Raw genomic sequence first — 6,467 nt, forward strand, 5'->3', positions numbered from 1 at the left:
CCTATATATCTTGGGTACTAAACCTTTATCAGAGATATTTACTACAAATATTTTTTCCCTAGTTGACTGCTTTTCTTTTTATGCTAGATGCAATACTTTTGTTTGCGCAAAACTTTCATATAGTCTGAATTATCTATTTTATGTTTAGTATTTGCTTTTATCTTTGGTTAAGAATGTATCTCTGACCCAAAACTATGAAATAAATATGATCTGCTTTATTTCTAATTTTTAAATGATATGATTTTTAATATTCAGGTCACTTTCCATTTTAAATTTATTGTAGAATATGGTGTAAGACATTGATCTAAGCCTAATTTCTGCCAGATTGCTTTCCACTTTTCCCAGATGTTCTAGTGTGTTCTTTCCTAAGTAATACATATTTGGGGGTTTATTGAACACTGGGTTATTAAGTTACATTACTTCTGATTTTTTCCTTGTCTAGTCTAATCTACTGATTTACTTTTTATTTCTTAATGAGTATCAAATGGTTTTGAGGATTACTGCTTTAAAATATACTTTGAGGTCTGCAAGTACTATTTTCCTTTTATTCCTACTTTTTTATACATTTCCCCCAATACTCTAAATCTTTTGAACCTTCAAATTAATTTTGTTATTATTTTATTAAGTTTTATAAAGTATCCCATTGGTAGTTTGATTGGCATACCATTAAGTCTGTAATTAACTTTGGTGGTATTGTCCTTTTTATTATATTAGCATAGCCCACCCTTGAGTAATGAATACTTCTCTAGCTATTTCAGTTACTTACTTCTTTAAGGAGAATTTTGTAATTGAATCTATGCAAATATTGAGTTGCTTTGGTAGATCAACTCTCAAATATTTTTGTGTGTTTCGTAGTTGTTTAAAATGGGATTTCCTGCTTCATTATTGCTTTTTGAATTTTGTTGTTATCATACAGAAATGTAGATTTTTTTGTGGATTTATTTTTTAGCTTACAACTTTGCTGAAGCTATTAATTGGCTCAATTAGTTTCTTTACTGATTTCTTTGTTCATTCCTTCTTAGTAATTTTTCTTTTTCTATGGTAATAATTCATGTGTACTTCCGGCTCTGCTTTTGTCAAAAAATGATCATTCCATATGTCCCTATATTTCTCATACTTGTCAATCTTAATAACCTGATAGTATACTATTAATGTATCACTATTTATTCAACTATTCTCCAACTGCTGGGTATTTAGGTTGCTTCTAGGTTTTTACAATTGCACATAAAGCTGCTATGAAAATCTGGGAACAGATAACTCTTTATTGTTTGTTGATAATTTTGGCATATGTGGAACAGCTGAGCCAAAGGGCCCTCACTTGCGTAAGTTATTTCATTTTAAAATTTAAATCAAAGATTTTTTGTTGTTGTTTTATGAAACTTCCTTTTTATATTACCTTTATTTTCAAGGGCCTGGCATGAGCCTTGAATGTAGCAGAGATTTCACAAATATTGGTTGAATAGAAATCTGGACTTGGGATCAGGAAGACCTGGATCTAAATCCTGCCTCAGATACTTAGTACCTGTGTGATCGTGAACAAGTCACCTAACTGCTATGAGACTCAGTTTCATTATACGTAAAATTGGACAGTGGGACTGGACCTCTAACGTCTTGTTCAGCTTTAAATTCATTATCCTATAATCTCCCTCTTCAGTAAAAGAGCAGTGTTTTGGATTTGAGTTGGACTTTAGGTCCATGTAGCCTGTGTCTCCACATAAATTTATAAATAAACACATGGTGTCCCAGAAGTCATAGTGCAGTTTTAAGTTTTTTTTTTTTTTTAAAACTATAAACTGCACCAAGAGTTTTGGGATATCCTGGACATGGTTGAATACTTGGTTCTCCATAACCTGCCTTTACTGCACTTTCCCCTCCAATCGAATTTGAGTTAAGACAAATAGTTGAAGTATATTAGAAAATGAATTCAACATGACTTTTCCCTCTCCCTTCTTTTTCTTGTTTCCCCTTCACCTCTCATTTATATATGCCATTAGCAGTGTGTTTATTCAGAAAAGGTGGGAAGAAATCATACCTACCCAGATTCGACTGAAAGCATGTTTGTGCCACACACACTGAAGACATTGTTTAAGAACATGCCATCCATAAAAAAAAAAATGTTGGTCCTGTAATGTTGCCAAGATTCCCGAGTTATCTATCAACCAAGTTTGCCTTGTGTAAACTCAATCTGCCTTGTGACAGTTTTAATTTGTGTATGCACACCTTCTCAGAAAATGATCTTCATACTTTCTATATGCTTCTTCCTTGTTTACAGCAGTCCCTTGGGCATGGTGACTGTGGATTTGCTAATTTGGGACATGACCAAAGAGAAGTATCATGCAGAAAGGCATATAGGGCATGACTTTCCTCTGGAAGACACTTGGAATGAAATCTCTGCAGCAGGAGGTGAGGTCTTTATATGACATTGTTAGTCAGAGGGTAGAAGGAAAAGTCTCAGAGCCACTCTGAGATTGGCTGGTCCTTCCATGCCATTCATGGTTTAGATTCTCAGGCTATCCCTTGGAAGGCTGAGATTTTGAACAGGTCTTTGGAGGAACAAAAGTCCTTCATTCAAGGCCTCTTCTGATACCTTGTCGTATTAGAGGTCACCTTGGGCTCTTAAAATGCTATGTCAGTATAATAAACTCTGGCTGGTTCCACTAATTAGGAAAGACTTCAGACATGGACCTAGAAATTTACTGCATGTCTGTCATCTGAGATCCAGCCTAGCTAAGAGCAGAGGGGGGCATTACCCCACTCTTAAAATCATAGGTCATTCATTGCAAAATGCTTTGCAGTGAAAATAACGTAGGGTTGAAGGTTCAAACACTATGAGTTTCTGTCTTGACCTCATCACTTACTGTTTGAGAGAGCAACTTGGGACAATAGAAAGGTCCTGACTCTAAAGCTGAATGACCTGGGTTTAAATCTTGCCTTTGACACATGTTGCCTATGTGACCCTGGTCAAGTCACTGAACTTCTCTGGGACTGTTTCCTCATTTGAAAAATGAGGGGAGATTGAGCTAGACCCTTCCAGTTTTAAATCTGTGATTTAATGATACTAAGGTCTTAAGCCTTAGTTTCTTTTTCTGTAAGGTCAGAATAATAAGACTTTTACTACCTCATTAAGTTATCTGAATCAGGTACCAGGATCTTAATGGAGTGGCTCCCAATCTGTGGGAAATTAGGCTCATAGGGATTTTCCAAGGGGTCCTTAAATATATATGCAAATCCATAAACAAGAAAATATGTTTTCTGTAGGCCGAAAAATTATTTAATAAATGCTTTAATATTTTTTCAATCTATAGAGAAACTATTGCAATTAATAAACATTACGCATTTGTCATTGTAGGAACACTAGACTTGCAGTCAGGATTCAAATCCTGTCTCAGACATTAGCTGTGTGATTCTGGGCAAATCATGACACCTCAGTTTCCTTATCTGTAAAATGGGGATATTAAAAGCACCTATTTCACAGGGTTCTTGCGGCACTTAAATATGTATATATATATACATATACACACATATATGCATGTATGTACATATATACACATATATGCATATGTATATATGCACACCTATACACATCTACATATACATACATATATACATATATAGTAGTTGGCAAAACTTAAAATGCTACGTGCTAGTTATTATTCTTATTGCTTCAATTTTTTTCAATAGACTGATACCAACAATACAACTGTTGCTATGTGAAGACCTGAAAATATGTTTTTTGGTAAGAAGGGATCTTTATATTCAAAAAGGTTGGGAACCAATGTTATTTGCTGACAAAGGTGAAGGTGCTTGTTAATCTTAGCTACACAAATGTAACCTATAGAGCTTTTACCAGTTCTGTATTTACATGGGGAGGGAAAAGTAGTGGCATTTCCTTGTACAAAATTATATTGGCCAGCAATGCTGCAGTAATGTGTTGCTAAGCAAACGAAGTAATCCTTTAAAACAAATCTGCACATTTATGTTAACTAATTAAATAGAAATATATTGAGGGACTTTTTATGTGTGGAAGACTCTGTTAGGCGGTGAGGGGAATGCTGAACTAAGTGACATGGTCCTTGCCTCCATGGAATTTACCATCTAGCAGTAAGGGTGCTAACAGAGGGAAATAGGCAATATTATGCAATAATGATAGATGGTGCCGAATGCGGTCATAGAATCATGGATTCAGAACTGGAATGGATCTCTGAGGTCATCTTGTCCAGCCGCTTCAATCTGTAGATGAGGAAAATGAGACTCAGTAAGGTTAAGTGACATTATGAGCTCACACAGGTAATAAGTAGCAAAGCTTGGATTAAAATCCACATCCTCTGACTCCAGACCCAGAAAACTTTCTACTGTAGTGGAGCTTTAGGGAGCTACAAAGTTTTATGCGAGGTTAGAGGAAGGAAAGATAAATTTCATCTTAAGGGAAATGAAAAAATAGATCTGATAGCCAGGCAGGTCAAATCCCACCTCCCCTCAGACTCTGGTACAGACAGCCCACAATTCTGTCCCCAGGAGTCCAGAGAAAAGCAGTGCCTCCCAGATCATCAGCACGATTTGTAGCCTAGCCCAGGGGTGGGGGACCTATGGCCTTGAGGCCACAGGTGGCCTTCTAGATCCTGGAATGCAGCCTTTTGACTGAGTCCAAGTTTTTACAGAACAAATTCTTTTATTAAGGGGATTTATTCTGTGAAGTTTGGATTCAGTCAAAGGAGCTAGGCCTTAGCCTTTGCATGCTACAGCCAACACCAACAGCTGACCAACTGCTACTGAGGTGCAGGCAAGCCCAAGGCCCAGGCTAGACCCCATAGCTATCATCTAGAGGGTCAACCCCTGTGGGTAAGAGATTTCTACCAACACCAACTGCTGACTACATGCTATCTCTGGGGCAAGTGAGCCAGCTCCACTGAAGCAGCAAGGTGCACTAAGGGTGAGAAAGGAAGACTATAGAAAGGGTCCAGGTAACCTTATGAGGTAGTAATATTCTTACCTTCTCATTTTATAGGAGAGGAAATTAAGGTTCAATTAAGTATTGTCAAATCATATATTTAAAACAGAACAATCATCTAACTGAATCTCCCGTTACTCTTCAATTCACCTGAAATGTCTACCATTACCTTCCCTCAGAATTCAGTAGAGACAGTCTAGAATCCTGCACCCGAAAGCCCCAAGAATGGCAATATCCGCCACACCAATGACTTCATTTCTACCCTGGCCCCAAAGCCATCTTTTATGTGACCAACCCTTGTGGAGATACATCCTGGCAATTGTTTCCATAATAGCCACAGAAAAGAAAGAAGATAAAGTTCTTGACACTAAGATCCTCCATGCTGTCAAATGGTTCAACGGTCTGAACAAGATACGGTTTTATCAATGGATAGGACACTCTAGATGAATTACCATCTGTTTTGCTGTTTTATCTTAAGGACCACTGGCCCTTTACATCTATGTTGCAGATGATATATGCGTCATCTCCCCTTCTTAGAATGTAAGTTCATTAAGATCACAGACTGTTTCACTCTTTTATATGTATTCCCAGCAAATTAGCATAGTGCTTTTCATTAACTAAGTGCTTAATACATCTTGTCATTCATTCATTCGTTCATAACTAAGTAGCTTCATTTTAGCCAGTTCTTTCCTTAGGTTTGAAAAAGGAAAATTTTAATTATTAAAGGTAGAGATCATCTTCTAACCTGCCCCCCAACATTTTATTTGCATTTCTAGAATTTTAAGTGAAGCTGATTTTTTGATATAAAGTCTTCTATGCCTTTTCATTAATTCATTCAATTAGTACGAGTACATCAAAGAAAACATTTTGGTGACATCGACATGTAACTTAACATTTGCTAAAAAAAATAGCAGTCTTAAAAAGGACAAGATCCTTAAAAAGGACGATAGAGCAATGGACTAGGAATCGGGCATAGCGAGGTCCATTTCCTTCTCTTAGCTGCTGACTTGCTGTGTGACCTTAGCCAACTCAGTTAACTTCTCTATGTATCAGCATTTCTATCTGTAAAAGATAAATATTGCTTATCAGCTACCTTGGGATGAATGAGCTAGCATTTATAAAGATTAATTTGGAAAGGATTTGATGGCCCTCTAATGAAAGACACCATAAAAATAAAATGCAGTAAGGCTTTTTAAAAAACGGCCCATTTGTAAATCATTTGATCCATTTCAATAGAAGCAATAATACCGAGGGCAGCCTGGTGTAATAGACAGAGCCATGGATTTAGAGACAGAACACCTTTATTCTTGTTCTGCTGCTTACTGACTAGATGACCTTGGAAAAGTTAATTACTTGTCTTCTCCAAATCCCAGTTTCTTCATCTACAGACTGAAGGGGTTGGACTGTATGGCCTCTAAGGTCCTATCCAAGTCCAAATCTAAAGACCCTAATTATCAATTACTAATAAATAAGTAACATTTATATTACACTTACTAGTACAAAATGTTTTGTATATCCT

Source organism: Trichosurus vulpecula, chromosome 3, assembly GCF_011100635.1.
Source record: "Trichosurus vulpecula isolate mTriVul1 chromosome 3, mTriVul1.pri, whole genome shotgun sequence".
NCBI classification, from domain to species: Eukaryota; Metazoa; Chordata; class Mammalia; order Diprotodontia; family Phalangeridae; genus Trichosurus; species Trichosurus vulpecula.